Source organism: Lepus europaeus, chromosome 3 (genome assembly GCF_033115175.1).
Source record: "Lepus europaeus isolate LE1 chromosome 3, mLepTim1.pri, whole genome shotgun sequence".
NCBI classification, from domain to species: domain Eukaryota; kingdom Metazoa; phylum Chordata; class Mammalia; order Lagomorpha; family Leporidae; genus Lepus; species Lepus europaeus.
In genome coordinates, this window is record NC_084829.1 from 74827488 (window position 1) to 74840083 (window position 12596).

At 38.6% G+C, this 12596-nt stretch overlaps 1 protein-coding gene across 1 annotated transcript in view; it reads left to right on the forward strand.

The window, feature by feature from the left end:
- MEI4 (meiotic double-stranded break formation protein 4) overlaps positions 1 to 12596 on the forward strand; it is a 153351-nt gene that overhangs the window by 20195 nt on the left and 120560 nt on the right. The gene's annotated exons all lie outside the window — the stretch shown is intronic.

A 12596-nucleotide genomic window follows, 5' to 3' on the forward strand; every position in this document is an offset into this window, starting at 1 on the left:
GGAAATGAATTCTATTTGTTTAGCAAGAAGGTGTCTGCAGAAGTTGACTATAAGCTTTCCTTTTTAACACTCACAAGAATATATTTTAATTGTAATGTAATATAGTGTAATGTAATATAGTGTAATGTAATATTGTGTAATGATTGACTACTAGAATTTTTTCAGAATTAAGAATATTTTTATTTTGTTTTTTGGAATTAATCATATTTTTTCTCCTTCTCTTACATTAGAGAAGACATCAGAATTATTCATGGGACTTTTGGCTTTACCCCTAATATTATTACAGAATTATCATTTTTGGCTTTATTGGTATGTAGACTACACTTACAAAGAATGTTAGCCATGGAAATGCATGTCTCCTGACTAGAGTATGAATATAGTATCAATATACTGAATATAGGATGAATGATTTTGGTCTTCTTAGGAAGCCTATAACTAATTGGTTTATATATTTATGGCATATGAAGAGTTATGACATCCTTCAAATATTTTATTCTAGGGTGAAATAAAAATTATCTATTTCCTAGATTGAAAAATTAGCCAATTCCATACAACACTTTTGATTTCTAGTCAAAAGAGTTACCAATATTTTCAAATAGTCTTATGAGATTTTAAAGAAAATAGTTAAATATATAATTCCACAATGAAATAATCCTTTTGTCTCTGAGCTTTAATAATACTTTATGTTAATATATTTATAACACTCATTTAGCACAAATTGCAGAGCACCTACCTTGTAGCTGGTACTATGCTAAGTGCTTGGGATATTACCAGTATGATAGATATGGTGTGTTTTCTTTTGCAATAAAAGGAAGAGGCAGATGGTTAATGTAGAACATCAGGTTCTGTTGGAGCCCATGGCAGAGAAACCTTATCTGATCTAGAAGGTCAAAGAAGGCCTTCTTTTTTAAAAGAAAACAAAATTTTATTTATTTATTTGAAAGAGATATACAGAGAGAGAGAGAGAGAATCTTCAATCAGCAGGTTCACTCCCCTTCTTCTGGGTCTTCCACATAGGTGTAGGGGCCCTAGCACTTGAGCTATCTTCTGCTGCTTTCCTAGGCACCTTAGCAGGGACCTGGATCAGAAATGAAGTTCCTGGGACTTCAACTGTTTCCCATGTGGGATGCTGGCACTGCAGGCTGTAGCTTTTCTGCCATGCCACATGCCACAGTGCTAGCCCCTGGCCTTCTTTTTTTTTTTTTTTTAAGAGTTTTTTATTAATTGAGAGTCAGCGTTACAGGGAAAGAGGGAGAGAAAAGGGGAGAGAGGGAGAGAAAGAGTGAGTGAGATCTTCCATCATTTGGTTCACTCTCCAAATGACTGCCACCAAATGGATTAGGCCAGGCCAACCCCAGGAGCCACATAGGTTCAGGGGCCCAGGGACTTGGGCTATCATCTGTTTCCTGGGTGCATTAGCAGTGCACTGGATTGGAAGTGGAGCAGCCAGGACTGGAACCTGGCACCCATATAGGATGCAGATATTGCAGGTGGTATCTTTACCTACTGTACCACAAGAAGGCCTTCTTAAGGAGAAGCATTTAGAGTTAAATCTGAAAATTGAGTAATAGAAAAGTGTTTGGTGATAATAATACATATAATTAAAAAGGGAGTGAATGTTCCAACGTGGGAAGCAATCTATGTAGCAGACTCATAGAATAACAGTCCTCTTAAGTAGTACTGTCACCTCAGAATCAACCCTTAAAGCATTCTGGTTTGGCTGAAAAGCCTAGGGGAGCATTTCAGGCATGGAAAGCCAAGACACTCTGGCAAAAAATATTCTACATGAAGGATCTCTGTGGGCAAGACCCTAGTGGAAAGAAGCGGCCAACAAAGAAGGATGTCCCTTCCTCTGAATGGAGGAGAGAGCTTCCATTTTGCCTATAGCCTGTTGAAATATTGAAGGAGTTTGTGGATCCAAAAGGCTTCCATAGCCTAGGCAACTCTTGTCAAGAGCCTCAGGTAATCACTGACATGATACATAAGAGTGGTAATTGTTAAATAAACAACAGGAGTCACTTGCGCTAACTGCCTATGCAGCATCTCTGACCTCAAAGAGCTGTATTATGGGACTTAATAGTAAAATTTTTTCTCAAAGAATTACTTTGTTTTAGTATATAAAATGGAGAATATTCTTATGTCATACAAATTATAGTGATGTCTAAGTGCTCGCAAAACATGTATCATTCTTGGGTTCCTCTTTAAAGATAATTAAGTTTCCCCCCAATAAAAGGAAAATTACCATCAAGATACAGTGACTTTGAACAACCCTTGTCTGGACTACTGAGGAACAGCTTTTGTTCTTGTTTTTTTTTTTTTAATGTTTTTTTGTTTGTTTGTTCTTGTTTTTCTTTTCAGTTGTTTTTGGTTTGCTTGTTTTGATTTATTTTCTTTCTCTCTTTCTTTTTCTTTTTCTCCTTCATACAAAGTGGTATACTCTTTACCTAGAATAGAGTTAATCTTCTGTGTATAAAGTTAAATGAAAATAGATATTAATAAAAAACAAGACTGGGAACAGGAGAAGGAAGAAGAAGAGGGGTAGGAGTATGGGTGGGAGGGCAGATATGGTAGGAAGAATTATGTTCCTAAAGTTGTATTTAGAAAATATATGCAAAGAAAAGTAAAGAAAAAAAAGAAAAGTTGAATTTTGAAGTGATGTGATAATATCCTAGATAAAAGAAATAATGCATTAGGTATTAACTTAAAATGGGTAGAGGAGTTGTCTTCAACCTTGCCTGCACATCAGGATAATATGAAGAGCTGAAAGAAAATTCAGTACTGAAGATTCCAAGATGGCAAAATAGGAAATGATGTACTGCACTATGCAAAGGAAAAAGATAGATAGATAGATAGATAGATAGAGTAGAAAGTACACTATTAGGGGAGAATTATATAGAAAACTGCACTGGCAATTCTATAAAAGGATGAGGAGTGCTGTGGACCTGTGTGGAAGATGCAGACATGCAGCCTGAACATGGACACAATACACAACTACAGCAGCTGAGAGCCAGAGCAGGCGGCAGCTTCGAGACGGAGGTGAGACCAGACTGCTGCAACTCAGCATGGCATGAGACTGGACTGGATCCCTAGGGGCTAGCAGTTACTAGTGCTTACCAGTGGACCCAGTAGAAGTAAAAGGGGCACGTTCCTCTTACCCCAACCTCCCTAAAACAGAGCCTGCTGCCCTCCTGAGAAAGGGTGGATGCCATTTTGGGTTTGGGCAGCAGCTGTGGAAACCTTTGTTTGCATGCACACAGCAACTGGCTGAGACAGGACACTATCTTCTCAGCAGAATTGGCGACATTTATGGGTGTGTGATTTACGTGTGATCCAGAGATTTCAGCAGAGGGAAGAATCTGTAGTCCTCAATGATTTTGAGCCTGGCTGGGAGGATTGACAGGTGGTTAGGCATAGACTGTGAGGCACCCTAAGCCTCACATACACCACAGGCTCTGGGCTCAATCTGCCTAGATGGAGCTGGCCCAGGCAACATCTGCTTCTCTGTTGACTGGGGCAGGCTGGCAGGGCAGAGTGAAACCTCTGCACCCAGCAACTGTGGGAGCCTTGTATGTCTGAGATAGTGAGGACTCAGTGGGTACCTGAGAGGATGCAGTATGGGTCTCTGGGCAATTATTGGGTACAGCTCCACATGCTTGGAGCTCCTGGTTGCTTGGGGAGGGTCATTGCAGGGGGAACTGTGCTAACAATGAAGATTGCTCAGATCATTTGTGAAGTTCATATGGTAGCTGTTCATATGGTAGCATGTATGAGTATTGAATCAACTGGGAGCTATCACCTGAGCATTGCTCAGTTTGGAGAAGAGGATGTGAGGGGTGATCAAACCAACAGAGGTGACTATCCCCCCCCCCCCTTCTGTTAACAAGAGGACCTCTACCACGCTCAACTTGGATGTTACCCACGATACTTACCCCACCCTGGAGCACTGAGCAGAGCTCCCTGGCCACACCCAGCATACACCTCTTGGCACTCACTGAAAGTATAGACATTCCACTAAGCCACAGAGGCATAGTTTAAAGATAAAAGACATCAGAGGGAAAAACGAACAAATAACTCCACAAATGCCTAAAAATAAACACAGAAATTTAAGAAACAAGAATAAGGAAGATACCATGGCCACCCCAAAGGAACACAACATTTCAGTATTAGAAGGCAGCTGTGCTCACCACTGTACCACCAAGACACACAGCATTTTAATATTAGAATGTGAAGATGAAGACATTGGTAAAATGCCTTAAATGGAATTCAAAAATTAATCATAAGATTATTCAAAAGCAATTAGGAACAAATCCCCAAACTGAAGGAAACCACACAATACATGAATGAAAATTTTCCTATGAAATTTAGATTTTAAAGAAAAAGTAGGATGGAATATTAGAAATTCAATAGATCAAATAAAAATGTGGTGGAAAGCCTTAACAACAGACTTGGTAAGGCAGAAGAAAGAATAGCTGAGCTAGAAGACAAATCTTTAGAAATCTTTCAGTTAGCCTAAAAAAAAAGAAGAAAAAGAAGAAGGAGGAGGAAGAGAAAGAGGAGGAGGGGAAGGGAAGAAGAGGAGGTGGAAGAGGTGGAGGAGGAGAAGGAAGGGAAGGAGGGAGAGGAAGACGGAGAAGAAAGAAGGAGAAGAAATAATTAGAAAACTTAAAAACAGTGTTGACAATTTATTAGAAATTATCAGATGATCCAACATACAAGCTTTAGAGGTTCCTGAATGCATGAAGAGAATGGACTAGAAGACCTATTTAGTGAAATAATTACAGAAAACTTCCCCAGTTGATAGAAAGAGAGAGAGATTCAAGTATAGGAAGCACAGAGAATTCCAGATAGACATGACCAGTAAAGATCTTCATCATGACACATTGTAGTCAAACTTTCCACAGTAAAACATAAAGAAAGATTCTAAAATATGCACAAGAGTAATGCCAGATTACATTCAGGGGATGTCCAGTTATACTCACAGCTGACTTCTCTTCAGAAGCACCACAGACTAAGAGAGAATGCTTGACATAGTCCAAGTCTTAAGAGAAAAAAAAAAACTGTCAAACCAGAATACTGTAGCCTGCAAAACTCTCATTTTTAATGAAGGTAAAATAAAAAATTTCCATGACAAACAGAAATTGAAAGACTTGTCACCACTTGTCCAGCCTTACAAAAAATACTAAGGATGTAATACACACAGAAACACAAAAGGCCATCATTACAAAAGAATGTGAAGGCAGAAAAATCTCCCAGTAAAAGTATAAAAAAAATCCAAATTAAACAATAGGACTATTTATGGATAAACAGAAAATAGAAAAAATGATTCTAATTTTGCAGAATGAACTTTTTTAAAGCCTTATAACAAAGTGTATGTCTAATGGGCTGGTTTTCTTATGTCAGGTGTGAAAAAAAAAATCTTGAAACCAGAATCCATAATCCATGAACCTATATATAGCAGACTTTAAAAAATTAGAGTCAGGATTTTCTCTAGAGATGCAGCTCAGACATAGGGGGATATCCCCCAGGAGTTTCCTGATTGAGATCTCTGTCTGCTTGATCAAGAGATGTATATAAATTAGACACAAATGCACTTGGCTCCACATCAGGCAACTCAGTGTCCACACACAGATAAAGCCTGCTATTGTGGATTTACAAGTTGCATAGTATGTAATAAGATGGGGGTAAACTAGTGGAACTGAAAGTGAAAGAATTGGAAGATTAATTAAAATTGGAGACTACTTGTTCAGATGTGATTTAGTAGCATGTAATTTAGGTGAATGTTTATGTGTTGAAGGAATCTGAGTAACTGAAAGGTACTTATATTTTCTAGTACAATAATAAGGATCTTCTAAAATATCCAAATAGTCAACAAGTACTTGAATATGTGATGCTTATTGAGTACTGCGCTTGACTCTTTAAGTTGGAAATGAAGAAAATGTCAAGATCTCCTGAAATTGTCACATGTAAAGATAGTACACATGATGCTTATAAGTTTTTCTTGGATTCTATTCAGGTTCATCCATTCATTGATTATTTGATTCACTTTTTTTTATTTTAAAAGAACTCTCCAGTAGTGAACAAGGCAGAAGTAATATAATTTATATTCCTATGGAGGAGATAGATATTAGCATGTTAACCAATAAGCAAGAAAAGTTCTGAAAGTGCAAGAAGCTGTGAAAAAGAAAAACAACAACAACAACAAAAAACTAGACTGAAGTAATGGTGGAGTGCCTGGGGCTAGGAAAAGGCTGCTAGCTTCAATTGGGTAGTAAGTAAAAAGTTATTCAGAAGGAGCTGATCTTTGAAGAGCACAGTCATGCAAGGTCAGTAAACAGGCCAGTGTGGTTGTGGAGCATAGTAAGTAAGGACTAGTAGTTGGAGGATGAGGCCAAGAGGAGGCAGGGGCACAGGGTTACGTAGGGCTTGTTTCAGTGGATAAGACTTTCCATCTAACAGAAATCTTTTGGTGAATACTAACCAGGAGGTTTATGCTTCTTGCTGTGGTTGCTGTGGAAAATGAAATATTAGTGGGAATGGAAACAGGCATACTGAGTAGATATCTGAAGCTTTGGCCGGTAAGGAAGTGATAATAGCTTAAGATAAAGTGGGGCAGGAAAGGTGGAATACGTGAGACTCTCCTCTTGCAAAGCAGAAAATGCATGGATCGCAGTGAGCCTACATAGGAGCAGAGCTCTAATTATACATTGTATAAGATGAAATAGGAATTGACATCACTGTATGGAGAGGAAGTAGGAAGATATTCTGGAATCTAAGAAGATGAGCATGGGGAATGGCATAACAAGGTTACAACCAATTTTTCTTCTATCCAATGAGTAGCAGAATAATGCAAGTTAGTATAAGGTAGTGGTTCTCGCCCTGGAATTGTTATGGGGCAGACCCTCCATCTGAGCTGGTCAAAGTTCTTGGCTCCATAAGAGAGAAGAATTCACGGAAGAGATATTGATAGCAGTGAGCAGAATAGCAAGGTTTATTAAAGGGATAGTACACACTCAGAAGTGTGGGCAACCTCATGAGGGAGAATTGCAGTTAGCAAAGTTTGAGGTCTTCCCTTTATAGGATGGGGTGGCACCTGGGACAATGCTTAATTGGATAATCAAATATGGTAGATTGTGGGATCAGACTAGAGTACTGCTGATTTCTGTGTACCCTTTCTAGAATTCTCTGAAGTGTATGGTATCTGATGCATGAAGGGAGTGAGGCTCAAGCACATGATTGGGTGTGGTTATGCAGAGCCTATAGCCATATTGGAGATTTTTAGGAGTAGCACTAGCTTTTAAGCAGCAAAACCCCAGCAGCTGCATCCCCTGACATGTTTATTTAAAATACAATTCCCAGGCTGGTGCCGCTGCTCAATAGGCTAATCCTCCGCCTGCAGCGCCGGCACCCCAGGTTCTATTCTTGGTTGGGGCATCGAATTATGTCCTGGTTGCTCCTCTTCTAGTCCAGCTCTCTGCTGTGACCCGGGAGTGCTGTGGAGGATGGCCCAGGTCCTTGGGCCCTACACCCACATGAGAAACCAGGAGAAGCACCTGGCTCCTGGCTTCGGATCGGCGTGGTGTGCCTGCCGCAGCGTGCCGGCCAGAGCGGCCATTGGGAGGTGAATCAATGGCAAAGGATTTGAATAACAGCTACCCTGCTTCCTGATACCAGTCTAGCTTTCTGCTTATGTTCCTGGGCAGGCAGCAAATTATAGCTCAAGTACTTGATTTCTTGCTACCTAGGTGTCTTCATTTGGGGAGTGTAACAGCAGACAGAAGATCTGTTGCTTGGTGTCTCTTGCTCTTTCTCTGTTGCTCTGTCTTCCAAATAAATAAACAAATTTTAAGAGAAAGTCTTTCTGAGATGGATAGAAAGGGAGATGGAAAGAGGGTAGGAGGAAGGGCATATCATTATGTTCCTAGAATTGTACCTTGTTTACCTTGAAGGATGGGTAGGATTAGTGGACTGTGGTTCTAAGGTATTTCAGACAAGAGGGAACAGTGTAAAGCCTAGATTCATTAATCTAATGGAAAATGGTTTAATATGACTGTGGCATATAGAGTATGAAGAAGTGTTCTGGAAAATAAGATGATAAACTAGGTTGGAGCCTAGTAAGAAGTGTGACAGCCAGTGGGAAGTGTGCTTTATGCTTTATTCTGCATTTAGCAAGGATCTTTTCTACACTTCCTGTCAGGAAAGTAGAACAGAAACTTAACATTTATTGGATGTCCAAATCCCAGGCAGTATGTTTTCCATACCTTATCCCTTTATGTGCTCTGAAGGATAAGATTATTTAGACAGATTATTTGGAGAGCAGTTTATTATTGTCCGAGAAAGGGAGGAGATTGAAAAAAGGAATATCATTGTCATATCTCAGGCCTTACATGTAATTATTTTTGCCTGGAAATAAAAGAGGAAATGACATTTTAAAAATACCAGTTTTGATTTGTTGAGTGAATATTTGTTGAGCTCCAATTGAACATTACAGGCTCTGGGATATGGCAGTAAGATAGAAAGTACAGATCTTCATTGAGTATACATTCCTATGGGTAGGATTAGAATATACCAGTAGGAAATGACCAATGATTAGCAAAATTTAGGGAACTCAATAGGATGATATGAATGAAACTGATTTTGTGGTTTCTCTTGATTGGGTGGGCAAAGAAGACCTATCTGAAGAGATGTTTAAAGAGATACTTGAATTACATTGCAAACCAATGTTGAGAAAACTGGGAGGTGGGCAGAGGATCCAGGTAGAATGTTGTTTAATATGAAAGCCATAAAATCTATATAGCCTTAGTGATACCAAGGAACAGGTTGGTGAGACAGGATCAATATTGTATATGGGGTCAAGGAAATCAAAATTGATCCTTAGTGTTCAAATCCCGGAGAACTGAGAGTTGGGGCACTGTTAGCAGATTCTTCCAAGTATAAGTGAAGATTCGTTTTGAATGTGTGAGATTACAAGTGTTGAGGTCAAATCATGTTGTTATTGTAGTAGGCCAGGAAACTTAATCACTTGAGTTTGGGAAAGATTGGGATTGGAGGTACAGATTTGAATCTGCTTCAGCAGATTCTTTGAAGTGTGGTAAAGATGGAGGTATTCAGGAAACTGGAATAGGGAAAGAAAGTCAAAGGCACAACAGTGAGGAAGAATTATGTCAAAAGGAAAGAAACAGACAACCTGTGGCTAGCGCTGTGGCATAGCAGGTAAAGCTGCAGCCTGCAGTGCCAGCATCCCATATGGGCACTGGTTCGAGTCCTTGCTGCTCCACTTCTTTTCTTGCTCTCTGCTGTGGCCTGGGAAAGCAGTAGAAGATGGCCTCATGCAGTGTAGATAATTTCACTAAGGCAAAAATCAGGCCATTGGCTTATCATTTCATGTATTTGATACTGCTGGCTCTTTTGGTGTATTAAAAAATTAGAATAGTGATGCAGACTTGTAGTGTAGTAGTAATGCAATTGAAGCCTTTTGTTTATCAAATTTTTTTCAAAATGGCTTTCAGAATACTAAGATATATCATTTGAGAGGCAAAAGCCCAAAAATTGCTTTCAAGTGAAACATTGTCATATCAGATGAGTTGTCCTGTTGCAAAATACCATGCCTTGTTTGACCACCAGGTGGCAAAAACATTACTTTCAAGTTGTGCAGAGGAACAAATGATTATTAATGCTAGGAAATCACAGGTGGTAGCTGTGTAGAAGGACAGGCATCTAGCACCAGAAATACTCACATAAGTAAACTCTGTGTCTGCCCTCAAGACTCTCCCTTCCAATATGGAATCACTAGTACATTCATAATTAGTTACTGAGTATAGTAATTCCAGGTAGCACAGGCATGGAATAATTTTCTTGGCCTGTTGAGAGATGGGAAGGTTTCACAGAGGATGAATCAGTACATCTCTGTGTTATAGCATAAGATCACAACAGACAGGGTGAACACCTTATGCAAATGCACAGTTGCGTGAATTACTGGGGCATGTTTCAGTGAACTGTAAGTAGTTCAATATTTCTTGCATGTAAATAAGGTTAAGGGTAGAGGTAAGGTTGCAAAATTGGGTAGAGACCAAAACAATGAAGAATTTTGTGGGCTGAGTTGAGAAACTGGGAAGACTGTATTCTGTAAGATAAGGGAAGCCTCTGGAAGATTTTAAGGACAAAAGTCCTGTGATTTCTCAGACAAATCCTGAATGTGGTTTGAAATAGTACAGAAGTAGAGACAGGTAGATCAGCTAGGTGAGTTATCGCATTAATTAGTACAAGAGATATTAATGGTGTGAACTAAAAGTTGTGGAAGGGACTAGGGCAGGACAGATTGAGACATGTGTTGTGATGGCTTGTTTTATGTCAGCTTGATGGGGTAATAAGTGCCCAGATGTCTGATCAAACATCGTTCTGTATGTCTGTAACTGTGTTTTTGGTGAAGACTGTTTGAACTGGTAGAATAAAACTGATTGTCCTCGCTAATGTGGCTTGGACTTACCTGTTAGAGATCTGACCAGGCCGAAAAGAATAATCCTGCCTCAGCTAAGGAGGAACTCCCGCCTGACTGACCTATAGCTGGGATGTGGGTCTTTTTCCACCTTCATATTTGCACTGAAACCTGAGAATTTCTTGGGTCTTGAGTGTAATGGTTTCTGAACTGTAACTTACACCATTGGCTTTTCTGCCTCCCGCTTGCCTATCGCAGATATCAGGACTTCTCAATCTCCATAATTTCCCATGTCATTTCCTTATAGTAAATCTTTATATAAATGCACACAAACACTAGGGATTTTCAAAAACTTCATAGAAAATTCATCAAAACTGTGCATGGATTTCATTTTTACAGCAAAATAAACAGACAATTTGATTTCTACAAACATTTTCAAATATGCTCTGTGTATATGTGTGTGAGTGTACAAATACAAATGGATTTCAAGGTTTTTTTTTGCACCCAAATAAACTTTTAAATCATAGTTTTCATGAACTTTTTTAGAGTACCCTTGTTTGTATACATAATATATATATCTCCCTTTGATTTTGTTTCTTTGGAGAACACTAACTAATGCATCTGTAGAAGGTAGATTCAGTCTAACATCTTGTTTCGCAGTATGTTGAGGGGAAAACATAGAAGGAACCATGGGCCAAGTTATGGGAAGGATAGCAGTGATGCTGGCTGACAAGACAATATGGGACAAGCATAAGCTGTGTATTTCTTATGAATGAAGATGACTTATTCAGTTTTATAAACACAAACTTCAAAGGTCTCAGAAGGAGTACAGAAAAAGGTGCCTTTTAGGTCTTTGGGTCTCCAGATTTAATTTTATGAAAGAGGTAAGGCCAGCAGAAATAAGTGAGAAAAGACATCAGGAAGTCCTATTGATATGGATGCTTTTGAGGACAACAGAAAGTAAATTTACTGTTGATTCATGGGTGGCATTTCTAGAGCAAGATGTGTAAAAAGAGGATACCAATTATATTTTGTTGTGGATACTTAAGATCTACTCTGAAATTGTAGTGGGTTCAAAATGGATCTTCAAAACTGAAATAAAGTAGAAGGGCTATAGACTCAGAAAAATGGAGTAGACAGTGTGTGGGATCCAAAATGTGAGAAAGAAATAGAATATTGCAGTTAGAATCTGTAGGTTTTATTTGATAAAACTTTTAATTGATATATTATATATATTTGTGTTTGATTTCACATTTCAGTATACTTTAGATTTCTGTCATCTGTAATTATTTAATAATAATATGTGATATTTACTGAGTGCTGACTGTATCAGACTATGCTTGATCTTTGTATATATGTATATGAGTGTGCATTTTATTTCTATTAAGTCCAATGGCAAATATGTTAATTAGGTCACGTCCATAAGTTAGAGAGACCCTGCAGCCCTCAAGGCCATCAGCCCAATGAACAATGAAGAGGGGAGCTTCATTTGACTTCTGTGACACCTTAATCCCTCCTGGAAAATGAGGAGTTATAGAGAGTTATCATAGCATGGCTTCCTTTCCTTTTCTGTCCTTTGGGTAGGATGCTTTGTTAACTATGCTTTAATATCTGTGTTGAAAACAATCATCTAAGCAAATGAGTAGAATTTGATCATAGTATTGGAAGACTCTTTTAAAAAAGTCCCAGGGGTATATTAAAGCCTTTCACCCTACTAGCTATTAACCTAACAACTGGAGGTATATTTTAAAATCTTATCTTTGTGATTGAATATCTTATTTAGGATATGTCGGAGATCTCAAGCCACTGCTCGTCTCATTGAAAATGTTCAGTCATCTCTTTTTCATCTTAAAAGAACATATACGTTAGTCACATTTGCTCAAGTAGTATTTACTCTGTTAGATAGTGAGTGGTTTCATTATGGAAGCATTGGTTTCCATATTTCTAGTGTAAATGCATTTGTAGTCATCAGAGCATTCAGTATTCAGGATGAAAAGGGGAAAAAATAAATTGGCTATTGATTGCAAAAGAGACTAGATTCTATGGAAAACCATATTATTAGATTTTTAATTTTTTTTTCCTTTTACTATTTGGAAGGCAGAGTCACAGAAAGAAAGAAAGGCAGAGAGAAACAGAGAGATATCTTCCACCTGCTGGTTTACTT